Genomic DNA, 20,904 nt, shown 5'->3' on the forward strand with positions numbered 1-20,904 from the left:
TCCGATAAGAATACCAGAGTAAACATCGGCACTGCTTTTAATCGCTGGAGACAACTGATGGACCTGAAAGACATGAGGTTCGACTCCGAACTTGCAAGTTAGATGCTGTTAGTATTTCGCTAGAAGTTTGTTTTATATGTTTGTGTATTTGTTTTCGGGAAGTTATAACATAGAAATGTATCGAAGGCTGTTCGATAAACGTGCTAATGTTAGCGATGGCAAACCGTAGCTGCGTTTGATAATTAGCTAGCTATAACTTAACGTTACCCATTTTATTATATAGGGCTGTGCATGTCTTTACTCATGTACATCTCATCAGTAAAGACGCTCCTGTAATTAGGAGTATATCTCCAGCACGTGTGTTCAGATCAGGATTGCCAGGTTTTCACAACAAATCCTGCCCAGTTGCTTCTCAAAACTAGCCCAATCTCACTTACAGAAGGCTCCCCGATAAAACATTGCTTCCCAGGGTTAAAATATAGTTTTTTTAGCAGGGTTGCCTTGGTATAATTCGCATTTTAGGGGCTAAATATCACATTATTTGTATTGGGGTCGCTGTGACCAGCGGACATGAAAAACAACCACCACAGACTTGGCAACACTGGTTGGCATTTACTACACAGAGCCGTAATTCACTGATAATCTACACAACATCGATGTTAAAATCGCAGGCGATTCTTTGTCGATTTTGAAAGCAATTTTGTGTTAGTTGTCGGTAGACTAAAGCTGTGTCCAAATTCAGGGTCTACATCCTTCGGAGGACTCATTTGAAGGATGTTACGTCACAGCGCCGCGACGAAGGCTGTCCAAATTCGTAGGATCCTTCAAATGCGGCCCACAAATGCACCCTCCTTTTCCCCGAATTGGAAGGATGGGTGTGGTGGATCCTTTCGCGTCCTACCTATCCCATAATTCTTTTAGGCAGGACGAAGCGAGCGGTAGCGGAGTGGGGGAGGAGTATTATTTTCTATGTTTTTTAAAAACTGGCTTTTCAAAAATATATATTTTCAGTGGTTTTCTAGTTAAGCATTTTTTTTACATTTGTACGTGTATATGTAAAAAAAAAAAAAAAAAAGTTTACTTTCGTAAACTAGCTTCTTCCTTACTGCCTGTTTGAATATCCCCTTACACACAGCTTATTTGTTAGTGATTGAAGCTGTTTTTAACGCTTCTAAGGACGAAAGAGCAGACAGAAGTGTTTATAAAGCTCCGGGGAGAGAACGATGAGCTCTTCACCCGCGTCTTGCTTGGCGCTGTCACGGTTGCTAGGCGACAGGATATGAGCAACGGGTAAGGGAGGGAACTGAAAGAAGGTATAGGCTGTCCAAATTCACAAACACCGACTTCCGGTTTTTGCGGTCATTGGAGGACCCATCCTCCTTCAACCGGGTAGGAAGGATCCTAAGGAGGATGCAGCCCCTGAATTTGGACACAGCATAAGGCTCTGTGCAGTAACTGCCGCTCCACCTGAACCAGTGTTCCCAAGTCTGCGGTTGTTTTTCATGTCCGCGGTTTGAAGCAATCCCAATAACGTGATATTTAGCCCCTAAAATGCTAATTTTACCAGGGAAACCCTTCCCAAAAATTTATGTTTTAACCCCGGGAAGCAATTTTTATCGGGGAACCTCCCGGGAACGCGATTGGGCTAGTTTTGGACTATTTTTAAGAAGCATCTGGGCAGGATTTGTTGTGAAAACCTGGCAACCCTGATCTGAATGCACATGCTGGAGATATACTTCTAATTACAAGAGCGTCTTTACTGATGAGAGGTGCATGAAAATCGCATTCGATTTTTTGCACAGCCCTATGTATCATAACTAACCTGCTCTGTCTAGTCTGTTGGTCTCCGTGTCCTCTTTGCTTCGTGGTTATTCTGTGCATGAAAAAATTGATGTGCGGCGTGAAAGCGTGTGAAAAGAGTCAATTGCGTGTGTCTCATGGTGAATGCTTGAGAGTTGGCACATTAGTTCTCAAGCAGAATAAAGGACAGGTTGATTATTGCTGTTTAGCGTTTGTATTAATCTATGATGTGTCCCCGTTTGCCTACAGGGACATAAAAAAATAAATTCAAAGTGATATGTGGACCAAGGTGTCTGAGATTGTTCATTTTAAGTAAAGGATCCTAATATTTCGTCCACAACAATATTTAATGAGGTTATAACTCCTTGTGGTTAGTCTGCACGAGATCAACAAGCTTGTTTGCTTTGCGGCCGCTTTAAATACAAAATATGCATTCGATCTACGTTAGAGCGTCTGAGCGCTCACAAATCTTTCTGCAGCGTCGTGAGCAGAGCGGCAAGAGCGATTTTTGATGCTCTAGACGCCGGCGCTGTGAACGGACAGTTAGGCTTCGGCTATGGCTGTAGTGTTGTTGTGAAAGTATGCCGTTTCTCGTTTGTTACTCTAGAGTAGACTAATTCACTTTATTGAGGCATACTGCCCTCATCTGTTATGAAATGTGGAGTATGACTTGATTTTTTTTTGTGCCAAACATTACAGATGGCACCTTTAAATCCATCCAAGGTTAAAAAACATTGTCATTTTGTCAAAATATCATTTTAAAATTACCTCAATTCTCAGAGATCCCCAAACGGTTCATGCGAAGCTGTTCAAAAGATTCAGTTTCCTTAAACCCCACCTTTAGGTAGCATACTGTGTTCTGATTGGTCAACTGACATAGTTTTGATTGGTTGTTCCACACACAACTTCATGGTAAACAATGCGTTAGCATCTTTTTGGGGTGAATTATGTCTTATTCCTCTCACCTCGAAGCAAACAGTAACATAAAAAACTTGAACAGTCTCGCTGCTTTTTCTTCTGTGTGGGTGTATTCAAGCCACGCGCTTCAGTTTGAATCTGAATAGTGCGTTCAGCGCGGGGGCGTGGTCACATTAGATATAACCAGAGCCATGGCTCTGGATATAAAGAAGGGAGACGTGAAAAACGGACATCGCGTTGTTTTCATATGGATTACTTTATCACAGAATATCTGTTAGCAGCACTTGTTACACTTCATTTTAATTACGTGTTTGTAAATGAAGATCAGCGCAGACAGCACACATACTGATAAGACGCTAGGGAAAAAACAAACACATAACTTCATAATCATACTTCGCGTTGTGATTCGGAGATGCTTGTTGGTGTAAATAAAGTTGGTAATGAACCCTCTTTTATGGCCAAACGCTTTGAAAATCCCGCCTTGTACTCACAGAGATTAGAAAAGCAGTCATCAGTGAAATGTTGTACTGCTCTGGTATCGTGGTAAAAATTAAATTTTAGCCATTGGTTCTTCTGATCTTCATTCTTTGGCAGTGAAAATAAAACAAACTTGCCTTTACAATTTAAAACACACTGTCTCCTCGACATGACGCTATCACACCAACCAGAGCGTCTGTGTGTGTGCGCGAGGGGGGGGGGGGGGGGGTGGACATAGAGATGGACAAAAGATTTGAAATCTATAACGACTCGTTTCAGCGATTCAGAGTCGAATCCTTACTTTAGAAGCCAATAACTTTATAAATTGTGTACTTTTTTTTTTTTTACTGTGCACATTGTTTACACTGATGGAAAGGTCATTTTTGATTTCCCATCTTTGTGGCTCTTTAATTAACATCTGATGCTCCTAAACATTTATTATGTACACTGACTACCACAAAAATAAGACTTTATTAACTTAAATACTTGATGAAAACATGTATATGTCCCTCAGTGCTCTTTTCCACAAACGTTTTCCCATTTATTTCACTCAAGCTGCACTCAGTTTGACTTCAAAGAGATAAAATGAAAGAATGATGTGAATGTGATGTTTTTTTTTAGGTTGTGGGAGAGGTTTTGAATGAAATGTAGAAGATAACCTTGATGTCTTTAAATTGAGCTTTTTAAGGTTATCATGAAGTAAATTGCTCCTTTCACAAAATTGCCCCGACTTTAATTCATGACTGTGGCTCAGGTCAGAGGTCTGTATTAAAACATTAAATAAAATAGAAAAATCAATTCAATGCCTCTTTTCCACAACATATCAGACAATAGAGCTTGTGCATGACTTCCTGAGCATTTCAAAACCTAGCTTCCCTCCCAACTCCATTTTATTAAAGAGGTTGTTGAAGTTTTCAGATGAATGTATCCTTGGTTACAGGGCGAGAGGACTGTTATGGCCAAGTTTGAAAGCATTCCCAGTGGTCTTCATGTTGTGTGCATGGCTGATCAGTGCTCAGGCAGGTCTTAGATGAGGAATGAGGCAGGTGCAGACCTTGGAGGTTTGGATGATAGCCTTTCAGCCCATGATTCACTGAAACTCTTCTATAGTCTGACACTTTTCGAGCTATGATTAAGTCTGCAATTCAGCTATTCGCTCTGCTCTCCTTACTGCTTTTAAGAGTAAATAAATTGTGAAATCATTAGAAGTCATGGAAGCTATGAACACCTGGTGTATCATCAACATATTAATCTATCTGACACAACACAGATTTCATTGCAAAAGAAAAAAAAAATGGAAGAGAGTTGACATTACTGGCATACACATGGACACAGTCTGTTGTGAAAGACCACATTAGGAAGACCATTTAAAAGGGATTCTCTGAACTACCTTTCAAGGCCATTAAGCCACAGACGTTTTCGGTTTCATGTCTTCAACTGTGTCCACTGACCAATGAGCTGCAGGTCAAAGGGTATGTGTTCTGGCTTGCTGAAGTCAGCAGGATCATTGTCCTCTCATTTTTCTCACCATGGCAAGGTTTTGATCAGTGGCAAGATTCTTTTCACACTTCCCCTTGCTTATTGGAAACTGTTGGAAAAATTCAATCTTGTGTGAGAGTGGAGAGAGTGATAGAGCTTCAGAGCATTTAAAATGATTTGTTGGCAGCCAGTCTTGGACTCAGGGGATGATGATATTGGTAATTGGGGACAATAGATACAACATTTTAAATGATATATAGCATAGGATGTATCATATTTGAAAAAGGAATAAATCACCCACAAGTATAATCTTTAAAAAAAAAAGAGTTTACATGTAAAGATGTCATAAAGTACTATTTGTTATCTACAAATGAGACCCAACATAATTTTCTATTATTTTTCAATGATTTCTTCCAACCACCTTACTGAACATACTGTGTTGAATGTATTAACCAGAATCATATTAGACTGCAAAAGTAAAATGGGTTTGGAAATGCATCTCAAGTTAAGGTTCGACTAACTCCTTGAGAGTTTGAGTGTGAGACGCTCACAAAGTGTGAGAAGGACAAAACATGAAAATTGTGGGTTGGAGCATGATAAAATATGACATATTTATTGTGGGAAGGGGCAGCTCCTTTAAAAATATCCATTGTCATGCAGACATCTATTTCAGAAAGTATACATTTGGGGACAATTTTGCAATCTAATCTTAATTTTGAAAGATTTCTCTTGTTGTAAAGCAAAATTGTCAGTCTTGTGTCAGAACTCATGTCACAGTCACAAAGTGTGACTACTCCTAAAAGCAACTCCTACAAACAATTGGGACCAAAGTCTTTTCTATACAACATAGAAAGGCTTTTATCCAAGATCTCACTGGGATTACAGTAAAATCACAAAACCCTCTGTAATGGTGCTGAACCTAATGACTTAAATTTCAACACATTGCCTATGCAGCAAAGAATATTGGAAGCAAATACAATTAGATTCAATTGAGTCTAACAAAAACAAATTATGATGATATTTATTGTTAGTTTGCTTGTTATTTTGCTTGCCAAAAAGGCTCATTATTTAACCATCTCTTGTTTTCATAAGGGTGCTGATAGCATCTTGAAATAATTCCATTGTCCCATGCACAGAATAGAAAAAAAAAAACACCTGAGATTTATACAGCATATCCAAGAGTGGAATTGAGATTTTCAGATCTCACTCTGGGGTTAATTGCTGTGTTTTCTATCAACATCCTATCGAAGCGCATATGTCAACAGCAATTCAAACAAACCCATTAGACTGTGTCCTTTTTCCTGGCAAGCTATAATCACGGTAAAATTATAAATGTTTGAACGTGTGAGAGCGTTCAAAATAGCAATGAGTGTCATATGGTTGATGAAGATATTGATCGATGGTTCAGTCTGGCACTGTGTCCAGTGTACAGGCGATAATTGTGCTGTGTGCGTAGCGTATCTGCGTGAGACTGTAGGTCCATAATTGAGGACATGTTTCTTTGATATGTGTAGAAATTATCAGTAATTGCTTCTGACTACATGTCAATGCTAATTTCCTCAATAACCAGGAGAAAAATACACATACTAAAATACTTTGAGTGCCTTAAGTTCACAATAATCAAGAAGCTCTTAGTGCTAGCACTAAAATATGTATGTGTCTAACAACTAGATGTGCCTCCTCCATAAACTTCAGAGTCTGTCATAAAACTGAGATAAAGAGGCTTTATTTGCATAAAAAACAATAATGTTGTTCTGAAAATCTGGATGTTTAGAAAGTTCATCCCTGAGGCCCATACCAAAGTCCTCCAGCTAAAGCTGTGCTAGTCCATTATCATGTCAGTTATGCAGAGGCAGACAGTCGTAATTCACATACTTATGGTTTTATGTCAAGAAACCATGCTATTACAGAGATAACCACTAGTTCAGACAACATCAGGTGTTAAAACATAAGGAGTTGAGGAAGATATCTTGTAGGGTCCTTTTATTGTGAGGTAATCAGATCTCAAGTAATAACTGTTGAGTCTTTTCAAGATGTTAAAATGGCAAAATCACTTTTGCTTGCCAACATTTTAATCTAAGTGTTAATGCCAGGATAGTCTCAGGAATATCAAAGTCGTTATTGGATTGGTTGAATTCTACAGAATTTCCGAGAGGCGTGTGTGTCGCGAAAGCTGCCATAGATTCCAGACCTTGGCTATGCGAGACTAATGCCAGGATAATAGCAATCTGAATAGTTCTTCAATGAGAAGCCATGTCAAGAACATTCACTGAGGTACTAAGCTGACACAATTGCCAAGAACTAGCATGCTACATAGTAGCTGAACTGCTACACTAAGGCAGAGTGTCCACAAAAGTGGTCTTAGCCAGCTAAAAACGCCAGGTGCGATGCTGAAATGGCCTAGCTGTAAGCCCTTGAAAGTGATTCTGAGGTGGAGATCTTTTCTGAATGAATGACTTTAGCTATATGCTAAATTGAACATGCAGAAACAAATTAACAAAAATTAGGTGGATTTGTGATATCAAGAGATACTTTTGTGATGTTTCCCAACATAATATTGTCTAAGCATGGACCATCACCTGCCCTATACTTTTAGTATCCTACTGTACATACTGTACTTTACACCAGTTTATACCAAGGACAATAAATACAATGCATTTAAAATTCTATGAGAATACAGACTATGATGATGAACGATATAGGTGGAATAATCTTTAGAGCCTTCTTTTTTTTTTTTTTTTTTACAGGTAAAAATATTGACACTCAGTTAGAATCCAGACTTTGAAGAGCTCAAGCATTTAAAGTAACAGACAACGTAACTGTAGTGCGCTTAGAATAAACAGCACGTAAACGACCACTGGTGTGCATGCTCACATTACAGTTATCTTTATAGTTATCGTTCTTGGCCTTTAGAATGCACAAGTGTGCTAATTTTAACAGAACCAATATCTTCAATGGCACCAATGTATAATAAATCCTTGGAGACCTGGTTAAAAGGAACTAAACCCAAATTGCTCCTGCCTATTAAAATGGGCCTGCTCAAGCTTTCTTTGATGCCTAATTTGGTGCCTATACATCAAGAAGAAATGAAGTTCAATTTGCCTCCCATAGCATATAAAAGCATTTTTTACATAGCCACTGGAATCCAAATCACCTCTTACGTCTTACTGTTTCTATCCTTGTATAATGCATGAATATTCATATTTGCATTTTCCATATCCAAGGTATCCAGCAGAGACAGAGTGGTCACATGGGATGGCATTTTCTTTCTGAACTCAGCAGGTGCTTAAACGCAAGATGTGATAACTAGATGTACTCAATAAAAATGCAAAGGCAAAACGTCAGTGCCACATGTACAGCATTCACCTAATAACACAGCGTTCAGTTGATCACAAGATGAGACTCGTAACCTTCCACAACCCGTCCTGCTTGCTATCTATCCTCCATCTCTAAAGTTCAAACCTTCCAAGGACACCAACGTAATGGAACGCTTCATTTTACTTATTTACTCTAGCTGTTGAGTGTATGAGGGCTGGACAGGCCTTAAATTGAACTGGGGCACACCGACGTTCAGTTGTCATTTACCCAAATGCCACTTTGCACAGCTTGAAGATATTAGGGCTACATTTACCATACAATTACCAGATTACCTCGGACACCTGTACCATTTTAATTTCCCCAGCAATGGTGTGTAGAGGACAAGTCACAGACAGGTCTGCCACTGGGTTTCACACAAACTGTTTGCAACTAATGGATATACATACATAAACGGATATTACGTGTGTAGCTGGTTGTGTCCGTGTGTGTATGTTTACGAGGTATCATCATTCCATGGCTTACCCAATGTAACATGGAGAGTAAACTGTGAATATCAAGGGGGTCTTCTTCAGCCATCACACTAAGGCCCAGCAGTGCTCCCGCATGACAGCAGCGGATTACTCTTCAAATTAGGACTCATTTACAGCAGCTGTTGGACAAATTTTACCCAGGGTGGGAGAAATAAGCTCTCATCCTGTCTAAAGTGATCTGCAAACTACAGCATGGTCTTGAATATGTATTAAACTTGTTTGAGGAGTGGATGGGAGGGAAGGGTATACTGTGCTGTTGTTACTTGCTTGCCTGCCTTTTCTATGAGGAATGAATACAAATCATGAAGTGGATTGTTAATTAACATAAAAAAAAAAAATGTTGTTTAAAAAAACCTTATGAAAGTCAAATGAGTCAAGGCTTGTTTCCAATATCACTTTTTATATGCTACAGTAGTACTACAAAATAAATCTTGTTTCCAGTGTTACAATTTAAACATTTAAAAGTACTAAATGTTTACAAGGTATAACATAGGTCTGAATCTCACAATTTTTTTATATTGTTTTCATGACAAAAATGTCATTTTTATAATGAGTACTTTCCAATATACTCTATCACGATTGTCATTCTTATTAGATTTCTTTACTGTAATCCAGTGTTTAAATTATTGTATTATAGTTTAGAAAAAAAACTAACAATTGTTTATCATTTGGATCAGAATAAGGCAGTGCAAGTAAACAAATAGTAAATAATTTTCTAATATATACTTTTTATTTTACATTACAGTTTTGATACTGGCTTTGTACTGCATTATGCAAATGTAGAGTAAAATTAACATAATTTCTCTTGAAATAAAAATCCAATAATCCTTTAAATTTACTTCATTTTCTTTAAGCCAATACATTTTTGGGGTTAAAGTTACCTGAAGATGTTCTTGATATGTTTCGTGATATTTACTCATCAATCAAGTCACAAGTAATATGACCAGATCAGAAAGTAACTCCACTTCCCTGGCTTCTAAATCCTGTATGATGGACCTAAAGCAATGGTCCTTCAGTTCCATCAGAGAAATCATTTGAGTCAATTCACTCACTGATGAGGCATGAATATATGTGGCAAATTCTGTTCAGGAGTGATTTATTCTAATTGTCACACTGGGACCTCCTATTATACCGCTGCAGAACGGGTCACTGCATTAGAAAATTAAAGCTGAGGCATTCATTTTAATTCTATTTGTAAATTCTCGCCTGTGGGATGAAGATGTGCTGAGCATGTATAAATGCCTCTTTATGTCCCCAGAGTGGGCCGAGCGTTGGCCTCCCAGAAGCATTCACCTCTATGCGTCCTGCCCCGTTCCACTATGTGAAGGGAAGCAACCCTGGGTGGATGTGTTTTGTTTTATGTGGAAGTGTGTGTGTACCCGATTTCTCCTTCCTCTTAGTTCCATTCACTGCTTTTGTCCCACGCACAGAGATCATCATTTCCACATTCACTATAAAATCAAACCAGTGACCAGGAGCATGAATCGTCTAGCCGTATCATTTACTGTATGGATGGTCTTCCTCTAACCTTATTCCATTCCAGAGGTATTAAATGATTCAATTATTCTCTTTGAATTTAATGGAACATTAGGGAATCTGTCTGAAATTGATATCAGGCACAAACTATTACTGAGTTAATTATTGCTCCAGGTACTTTTATAGCACTGACTCTAAATATATATACTCAATCTTTTCTGTCTGGGCAAAGAAATATTCAGAAAAAAATTACATGTGATTAATTGATATGGTGATTTGATAGAGACGGAGCGAAGCTGATAATATCCAAGGCATTGGAAAATCACTAATCAGGCGGACTGCCACCTTAAACTACATTTTGTGAGTTTGAAATAACCAGGATGAGTAAACAACCGACACAAACACTCATTGTAATTACCCTACGGAAAGAAAGAAGATTTCAGTGCGATTGTAAGAAGAAAGAAACATATACATGTTCATTCAGTGAGATATTGATGAAAAATTTGAGTGGTTTGTGGAAGTGGTTGGGATCTTGAAACCTATTACTCATCGATTATCAGACAAAGAACTCCATCGGTGACGGTATACACTGAAAACACATCTTTAAATTTAACCAAAACATGGCACAAAGAAGAGTGATAAAATGGCAGTTTAAATAACCTACTTATGTCAGACTGTAACCAATGTCAGTGGTTCTCAGTTGGGGTGGCTCAAGATTATCTAAAATGACAACTGAACATCAAGATATTTCTTCAATCCATCCAACAATCTTTGACTTTTTTGAACTTTGCATATTTATATTCCTAAAGTCTAGCCACATATTAAAAGTTGAATTTAAATAAATGTAAATTAATAAAATCATCTAACTGCATTTCTGCCATCACATCTCTCTGAGAGTTTAGCTTGGTATAAAGGGCAATGTTAATGTGCTTGGTCTTGGTCTAGATCTACTACACTGCTGCGTGCAGAGCAAGTACAAAGACTTGCTACGGCCAATAGATCCAGAGATGTATAAAGTACTAGAGACCCATACTTGAGTAAAAGTACAAGTGCTCTATCAAAAAAAGTGACTTGAGTAGAAGTTGAAGTACTCTTTAAGCACCACACTTAAGTAGAAGTACTAAAGTATTCAACATTTTTTTGTACTTAAGTATTGCAAGTAGTCTATTTTAAAATTTACTACTCAAGTACTGAAAGTAAAAGTACAAGCATTGTGTTATGTAGTTATTAAAGGGGGGTGAAATGCTCGTTTTCACTCAATATCCTGTTAATCTTGAGTACATATAGAGTAGTACTGCATCCTTCATAAATCCAAAAAGCCTTTAGTTTTATTATATTCATAAGAGAAAGTTGGTCTGTACCAATTTTTCCCGAAAAAACACGACCGGCTGGAGGCGTGACGTGTGGGCGGAGCTAAAGAATCACGAGCGCCAGTAGGCTTTTGCGTTGAGAGCATGTGGAAGCTGTGACATTACCGTGAGGGAAAAACCATCATCCAAAACAAACCATGGCTTACAGTCAGATTCAGCCGTTTATTTATGATCCAGAATCAGATCCAGAGGCTGAAACTGAACGAAAGCAGCAGCAGCAACGACTCGCTCCGAGCGAGGCTCGAACCCGGGTCTCTGGCATGGAAGGGGACGCGCTAACAAGGAGGCAGAGATATTTTAAGCAGTTTTACTCACCGCCTGCGGTTCCAACACACGATCGTGACCCTTTTTCCTTGGGATTGCATCATCCTTAAGAAATAAACGATACGCAAATCCGTCGTCAAACTGGGCCTTGTTTGTAAAACAAGCATCTTCGAAATGGAGGGAACAAACAAAAACACTTGCACAACTCCGTTGATGCTCTGTAAAAAATAAACTCCATCCACTCCCTTAATGCTGTTTTTTGGTAATCTGTGCAGGGTTGTCTTGCCCTGGCAACCAAAAACACACTTCTTTTGTGATTTTTCGCGACGCTCTCGCTCTGATCAGTGAAATGTCTGTGCTGCGCAGCCTCGCTATACGGGAGCGCGCGCTCTTCCGGCAGAAGTGCCTTAGGACCCATATAAGGAAATTCCGCTCCATCTAACGTCACACAGAGCCATACTCGAAAAAAAAATTCCAAACTTGTGACAAACCGGAAGGAGTATTTTGGGAACAAAAATACTCCTTCAAACGTACAACTTAATTTTTGAAACTTTGTCCATGTTTAGCATGGGAATCCAACTCTTTAACAGTGTAAAAAACTCAGTATGCATGAAATAGCATTTCACCCCCCCTTTAAAGAAAGTAGTCAAAAGTTTGAACATATTGTTTTTACTATTTCAAATAATTAACCTAAAGGACAATCACAATTCCTGTGACTGCAACTTTTTGTAAAAAAAAAAAAAAAAAACCATTAAAGGGTTATTTCGCCCAATTTGCAAAATTACATCATTAATAACTTACCATCATGTTGTTTCAAGCATGTAAGACCTCCGTTTATCTTTGGAACACAGTTTAAGATATTTTAGATTTAGTCCAAGAGCTCTCAGTCCCTCCATTGAAGCTGTGTGTATGGTATACGGTCCATGTCCAGAAAGGTAAGAAAAACATCTTCAAAGTAGTCCATGTGACATCAGAGGGTCAGTTAAATATAAAAAATAGCAAAACCTACGACTTTATTCAGCATTGTCTTCTCTTCCGTGTCTGTTGTTAGACAGTTCAAAACAAAGCAGTTTGTGATATCCATTTCATGAACGAATCATTAGATGTAACCGGATCTTTTTGAAACAGTTCACTAAATCAAACTGAATCGTTTTAAATGGTTCGCGTCTCCAATACGCATTAATCCACAAATGACTTAAGCTGTTAACTTTTTTTAATGTGGCTGACACTCTCTCAGAGTTAAAACAAGCCAATATCCCGGAGTAATTCATTTACTCAAACAGTAGACTGACTGAACTGATGTGAAGAGAGAACTGAAGATGAACACCGAGCCGAGCCAGATAATGAACAAAAGACTGACTCTTTCACGAGTCAAGAACCGTTTCTGTCAGACGTGTCCGATTCGAGAACCGAAGAGCTGATGATACTGTGCATGTGTGATTCAGCGTGAAGCAAACCGACACACAGCGCTGGACCGAACTGATTCTTTTGGTGATTGATTCTGAACTGATTATGTGCTAATGTTATGAGCGCGGGCAAACCGAAGGATTGCAATCATCGCCAATGACGTCATTACGTCGAGCGCAAAAGAACCGGTGAACTGTTATCTTCAACTGGTTTATTGAATCGAACTGTCAGAAAGAACTACTGGTGATCCGGAAACTGATGCAACCGGTTCTTGACTCGTGAACGAGTCATTATCTGGCTCGGCTCTGTGTTCATCTCTCTCTTCACAGCAGTTCAGTCAGCATGCGCAGTCTTCTTAATCGCTTGATTCGCTCAATGATGTGCCAGCTTCATCAAATCTACAGTTCTGGCAGTGGTAATGTGGGTAACGATTAACGATGCAGCACATAACAAAAATAACGGAGTAAAAGTATTAAACTCATCGAAAATATGTACTGAAGTAAAAGTGCAGATACCGCCTTTTAGTACTGAAGTACAGTAGTGAAGTAGTTCTACTTCGTTACTATACATCTCTGAATAGATCCACAGACATGCTGCTGTGAGTATGTAAGACATGCTGCTGTACCCCCATTTATAAAATAAATGACATTACCCCATAGCAGATCTATACAGGTGGATCTGGGGAAGGTGGAGGGATTTTGAAGTGCACTGCAACTGTTACAGCAAGCACTAGCCAAGAATTTGTATGTTGAGCAGCAAGTTTATTGGCTGCTGATGTGAAAAGAGCTGTGCCATGTGAGTGATGATGTAATTATATCAGATTGAGTTAGAACAGGGCTTTTTAAATTGGCAGCACCTGCCAATCATCTTCATCCGGCCTGCGAGAATAGTACCTGCAGATTGTATATTTGACTTGAATTGTGTTTGCACTAATTAAGTTAGTTTGTCCACAAGTTGGCAACACTGGCCCGGGCCAGTCAGTAAAAAAAAAAAAAAGTAAGAGACGCAACAACTACAATCTACCAGAGAATGCAACATCAACTGCGACAGCAGTGTTGACAAGCGCTTGTGTGAGGGAGTAATGAGATATCCACAACTCTAGTTTAAACACGTTTAAAGAAAGTGTCATCGGTCAAAACATCTGGTCAGAAGTTGCGCAGACTAGATGAAGGTGATTATCAAATGCAGTATAGGTTGAAAGTCTGCGCATTCGGCTGAACAATATACGCTGGCTAGGTGCTTCAGACAAACATTCCAGCAGCACTTCCAATGACAAAAACACATGATAATTTCAAAATGCACGGTTTCGGGGTGTGTTTTTTTTTTTTTTTTAAACAGAGCCTTAAATGATTGATAAGTTAAAAATAATTGTAAAGAGTTAGGAGAACCCCAGATGTGTGTCAGATATGCATCAAGACAGTGCTGCTTTTAAAGTGAATCTTGCTGAAGTCTGTCATTGATGGAAATCACGGAAATGAAAAAGAGAAATCACTCGACTGTTCTAGTCACTGATTATCTTTTGTAGCTTGAATAAAGATTAATTTACATACACTCACTGCCAGTTTATTAGATCAAATAAGAGTACACATGTTCAATTGCGTGGTAACACAAATTGCTAATCAGCCAATCACATGGTAGCAACTCAATGCATTTAGCCATCTAGATGGGGTGAAGACAATGGTTGTTGGTGCCAGACGGGCTGGTCTGAGTATTTCAAAAAACTGCTGATCTACTGGGATTTTCATGCGCAACCATCTCTATGGTTTAAAGAGAATGGTCAGAAAAAGAGAAACTATCCAGTGAGTGGCAGTTGTGTGGACAAAAATGCCTTGTTGATGTCAGAGGTCAGAGGAGAATGGTAGGCTGGTTAGCTATGATAGAAAGTCAACAGTAACTCAAATAACCACTCCTTACAACCAAGGTATGCAGAATGCCATCGCTGAATGCACAACACGTCGAACCCTGAAGCAGATGGGCTACAGCAGCAGAAGACCACTCCGAGTGCCGCTCTTGTCAGCAAAGAACATGAAACGGAGGTTACAATTCACAAAGCCTCACCCAAATAGGACAATAGAAGACTGGTCTGATGAGTCTCAATTTCTGCTGCGATATTCAGATGGTAGGGTCAGAATTTGGCAAAGAACATGAAAGAATGGATCCATCCTGCCTTGTCTCAATGGTTAAGACTGGTGGTGATGGTATAATTTTGTGGGGAATATTTTATTGGCACACTTTGGGCCCCTTAGTACCAATTGAGCATTGTTTAAATGTCACAGCCTACATGAGTACTGGTGCTGACCATGTCCATCCCTTTATGACTACAGTGTACCCATCTTCTGACCAAAATCTCTAAGGAATGTTTCCAATACTTTGTTGAGTCTATGCCACAAAGAATAAAGGCAGTCCTGAAGGCAAAAGGGGGTCCAACCTGGTACTAGCAAGGAGTACCTAATAAAGTGGCCAGTGACTGTAGTTTATGCATATCAATTTATAGTTTATATGAAGATTAATTAATTAAATTTAATAGAGACATCATCAGCAGTATTATTATTAAAAAAAAAAATCTTAAAAATAAAGAGACCTGGTAAAGAGATGTCATTAAACATTTATTTAAAATATACCATCTTTATTTAGTTTTTACATTCATTTGGAGGTTTAGTGTGAAATTATGACAATATTTTAAGAAGCATTTAATCATGTTTAATTTAAAAAATTGTTTTGATTATTTTATTTTTTATCTTCATTTTTGTTTTACAGACGACACAAATGTTAACATTAGGATTCAAATATGAAGAGAATAGAGGATTCCCTTAATATATTTTATATTTTAGTTTGTGTAGTTTTATTAAGCACAGGATCAACAGAGCATGCACAGAAAAAATAAATTAATTTTCAATAGGATATCCATATGTAATTTGAGATGCGAGTGGTGTTATTATGGCAAAAACCAATAGTGACGCGATATACCGTTGTAAAGTATTTTTAGGAGACAGACAGGGCAACGCTGTTTAGTTCTGACTTAAGATATCACCATTTTTTTTTTTCTTTTTTTCTTTTTAGCAGTCACAAAAGAAACGCTTTTTCCTTAACTCTGCTCTCATAACACAATCAGTTTTGTCCAAATGGCCCCTTCGGATAATGATCAATTGGAGTAAAGCTAGCAGTGAGTCTGGTATAATGAGATCCCATATCCCTTTCATTCTACCACGGTGCTGGAGATGTTCAGGTCCAGCTGTGGGAATGACAGATGATGAATAAGAAGAGAGGTTTGCTGGAAGAAGAGAATGGGAAAGCGGTTTTATCAGTTTGAGTAAAAACGCACTGTAATGTGCACCCTTTTGTCATTAGTTTGGTTTGCTGCCCCTCCTCCTATGTCTCTCTGACCAAGTATAAAAGAAGCCTGGAATGAGATCACAACAATTGGAAAAATTTCCTGGGATGTCATTCAAATCTAAAAATAAGAAGGCAAGTCCATTATAGATCTTGTGGCCTGAAAACAGAAGACTGATGTTCTGTGAAAGTGGAGTATCTGAGAATATTATTTGACAAAAAGACTGCTATGAAGATTTCCAACATACATTACCAATAAAGTAGCATGTATTATATATATATATATATATATATATATATATATATATATATATATATATATATTAGTGCTGTCAAAATTAGCGCGTTAACGCATTCGATTAATTTGAAATATTTAACGCGTTAAAAAAAAATAACGCAATTAACGCGGTTGCAGTTTTTTTTTTATTTCCAGTTGTGGCCTGTGTGTGTTCAACGTGCAAAGAAATATGGTTAAGACCAAGGAAGGACTTTTAGACGGAAAGTTTCAGTATAAAACTCTGCCGGATTACTCTTCAGTCTGCCACAAGAAACATTACTCTTCATTCAGTCTGCCACAAGAAACAGCAACATTAAAATCATGAACTCAAATGTCATTGTTTAAAAAAAAAAAAAATGACTGTAACAGTGCGTAAATCAGACCTTTCTGTAACGCTAACGTTAATAAGCTTAAACGAAAATAAAATAATTGTGTAGCGGAGTATTTTTTGTACACAGTGCCGCGAACTGTCAATCACTCCTGTACGCGTGCATCACTGTCCTCCTCGCAGCTGCAGCAACTTGCGCTCTCTCTCTTCATCAAGCTTTAACACAAAAAGGGGACAAAAAGATCATATTGTCTTTGTCATATTGTCTTAGGCTTTAGATTAATTAGATAAATGAATATCTAAATTTGTGCCTTGCCGTCTACGGTATTTTTTTTAGAACTTAGAAAAAAGATGCTGCAGCCAATGAACAGCCAGCGGGGGCTGCAGGACGACTCAACCTCCGCAGACAGTTTTTAATGTTTATCAGACAATAAATACTCAAGATTTTGCTGTTTTTGTATAACTCACAACGAGTTTCACACACCTTCTCCGGCCACGTTGAGTTGTTGACACTTAACAGTGGGAAAAGCGACACATGCGCTATTCACTTGTGTAACTTAAGGGTGAATGGGTAATGTAGTTACTGCTCTGGGTGGGATGAATTAGGAAGCTTGCATTGAGAAGGGCGCTCTGAAAATCGGCAGTGCAGGTAAAAGATTAAAACCTCTATTAAAACAGATGTCCAAATGAGCGTACCGGTACGCTACAAGCACGTTCTGGGCGCACGGAGAGGTGGCGGTACGCTCAAGAGCTATATTTGGTAGTGGCGGTACTGAGTACCAGTGCGTACCGGCCCACTTAAAGCACTGGCAATGACTATACTTTGGATTTTTTTTTGCAGTCCACTTAGAATTCAACATGGAAATCATTTTTGTTTTTTATTGGCATTGATTGTTTTGAAATTCAAATGATACTTACATGTCTGTGTTTTTATTTCTGTAATAAATATGGCTTTCAAGCCAACAGTTAATTTGGAGGATATTGATGGTTTATTGCAGGTATGTTGTTTACATGAGAAAATCTGTGTTACAAGTTAAACAAAAATTCCAATAAACAATCATATTTTGAATTTAAATAGTTTCTTTGTCTTAAGTTTACATTAATTATTTACATTTTACATTTACATATCCAAAAAGTTTCAGTCTTTTAATTGCGATTAATCGCGATTAATTTTAAAAAAATTGTGTGATTAATTAGTTAATTTTTTTAATCGATTGACAGCACTAATATATATATATATATTCGATTAAAATAAAATGTTTACTTTGCTTTATTTTATTGTTGTATTTTTATGGTATCCAGTCAGTATGTAAATGACAGTCATACTTGTAAATAAGCAGTCTAGGAGTGTGACTGTATCATAAGGCACTGTTTGGGTGATTTTCAATGATTCTGACAAGTCCACCATAACTTGTAATAAATACAGTTGAATTCTAATGGTAATGTCAGTCTTGCAGACAGCTGAAAACTGTTATTTCTCCTTATCTCCATACTCCAATGGGCCTGAAGCAGGCAGTCGGCAGCCCTCATGCACTCCTCACTCTGAGTGACAGCCTGCCATGTACCGCGATAAAAACAGCACAGCCAATACCTCACAACCTGACAGTGTCGACGGTAAGTAAATGCTAGCTATATGATATGAATGAATGCTGAGCTGTATTATTCCGGGAGATGGGGGTGGGGGTTGATGCTTTTATAAATCATAGTGTTTACAAAAAACAAAGCTCCAGATTTTAAATCTGCATTATGAGTGGAGACTTTAAATGTCTGAAAATTTGAATGAAATGAAGCCTGCAAATATTTCCTCTTTACACTTTCTCTTTATGTCTTCAGTTCTAAAAACTACAACAGAGGCCCAAATAAGTGGGTCGATGATAGTCTGCGCTTTAGAGCCTTGTCATATGTGCCATATGATAATCATTAATTCACTCGCTCCACTTCCAGACTAGCCACTGACCCCATTTGACCCAGAAAAAATTGATTCTTCCTCTGAAAATCAGACATCAGCACAAGTTTCAGAGAAAAGAGGAATAGAGGGAGAGAAAGAAAGTAAAGTTCTCATTCTGTTCCAAGTGAGCTACCTTGCCATCTGCTGCCTATAAAGGGAGCTAAGACAGTATCGTAGCTGAAACATTTCCTAAAAAAAAACAGATATGGATTGCTCTACACAGTCAATAACTTTGTGTTTCATACGAACAGCACTTTCACAGAAGAAATGCATAGGAAGGCTTCACTTACAATTGACTTTAACAGAGTTTGGTATTAGCATGTTGCTAAGCTAATTGTGTGATACTCTAATGAGAAGGAAATTAAATGGCACACATGGGTAAAAACGTCATATTACATCAGATTGAACCATTTATATTTATACAGTCAACATTTATCTTGATTTTTCCCTCAAAGCTCATTGTAATGCTAACTGGGATATTCTTCCTCTATAAAGGGGCACAATGCTGCATATGTAAGGAGCATTTAAGGGAACGCATCTAAGATGTCTTAAAATAAACAAAGTAAGTCACAGAAAGAAAGAGACAAATAGACAACAGGAGACTGTTGGAAACAAAACGTGAAAGAAAAACACCCTTGTAGTGCTTGCAGAATAAAGTGTACACAGTTTGGTTCAGAGGGTGTTAAAGCTGGTAAAAGATAAATGGTTTCAGTGAGTCAGTTTGATGGAACAGCTGTAGGAAAAACCAAGAGAGAATGACACAGAGTATGTGAGAAGCTGTAATTTAATAGCCTAATTTCCTGCCTGGCCCTGCAGAAATATCTTTCTGACGATGACAGTTGATGAAAATGCAACAGGATTTGATTTGCTCCCCAGTGGAGGACAAGTTCAGACCTATCTCTTCTTCAAGGTCCCTCAGGCAAGCATGTTCTGGTGGATGAGTTTGTGTCTGACTGAGTTTGAGTGTGTGTGTGTGTGTGTGTGTGTGTGTGTGTCTGGCAGCTGCATCACAACACATGCATTGATCATTTGTGCATGAGTTGTTCATTCATGAATGATTTTTAACAACTCTGTGTCCTGTGACAAAGGAATAGTTACACTTAAATTCTGTCATTATTTATTCATCCTCATGTTATTGCAAACTTAAATAAATAAAATAAAAAGCTGAATAAATGAAGGCATTTACTAACCCACAAGCCATTGAAAAGCATTAATAAATAAGTCAAAAAAGAAAAATAGAACCAAAAAATAAAATAGCTCATTAAACACAAATTCACCCTCATGTCATTGCAAAACAGAAATTAAATAAAATAAAAAAATAGCTGAGTACATGACATCATTTTTTTACCCTCATAACAAATAAAATAAAATAGCTGAGTAAATAATGTAATTTATTCACCCTTATAACAAATAAGAAAATATAATTAAAATAAAATAAAATATCTGAGTAAATGATGCTATTTATTCAAACAAAAGAGCAAACTTTTTATTTTCAGTGCATCCTATCAAATCTAGTCAATGTCAGGAGGTAAAATATGGCCACAACATTTTAATGCAATCTTAATCTTTTTCTCCCTAGTGGTAGGTCAATAGCAAGTATTCCATACATATCTGCATTACTCTAAGGTCTGTTGTTCAATATGCTGAGTGCACTCTGTGAACTAATAGAAAACATGCAAATCAGATCAATAGGACATCCATATGTACACTGCCTACAGCTGTGCGAAGTCACCAAGCAGTTTGCGTAATCGAATAACTGATATCAATAGTTTATTTTGAAACCAAGGGGAGCCAAAAAAAAAAAAAAAACTGTGTAATTAGATTGGCACAGCTTGCCTTCCCTGTCTTCTCCTCTCAATTCACTTACAATTAATGGCATGTGTCATTATGGCAGCCAAAGGGCGAGTCATAGGAAATAAATTAATGGCCTCTCAGCTTAGAGAAAATATTTCATGTTGAACAACAAATACATATTTGTGTGA

Source organism: Carassius auratus, unplaced genomic scaffold, assembly GCF_003368295.1.
Source record: "Carassius auratus strain Wakin unplaced genomic scaffold, ASM336829v1 scaf_tig00215947, whole genome shotgun sequence".
Taxonomy (NCBI): domain Eukaryota; kingdom Metazoa; phylum Chordata; class Actinopteri; order Cypriniformes; family Cyprinidae; genus Carassius; species Carassius auratus.